Below are 225 nucleotides of genomic sequence, written 5' to 3'. Positions count from 1 at the left end.
ACGCGGACTTCAACTTAAGGCACGCAGTGAACATGGGATAGAGCAGCTGCGGAGAATTCACATTATGGAATCAATGGTACGGAAGTGGAGGAAGCAAGAAGATGACCTGCGCCAAGTAAAGAAGACCTCACAGAGTTTCCGCGGGAACAAAGCGAGATGGCCACAGTTAGAGGACAAAATTATACAGTGGGTTATTGAACAGAGAGCAGCAGGTAGAAGCGTCTC

This window comes from Etheostoma spectabile, chromosome 5 (genome assembly GCF_008692095.1).
Source record: "Etheostoma spectabile isolate EspeVRDwgs_2016 chromosome 5, UIUC_Espe_1.0, whole genome shotgun sequence".
In the NCBI taxonomy this organism is placed as follows: domain Eukaryota; kingdom Metazoa; phylum Chordata; class Actinopteri; order Perciformes; family Percidae; genus Etheostoma; species Etheostoma spectabile.
This window is presented reverse-complemented; position numbering follows the sequence as displayed.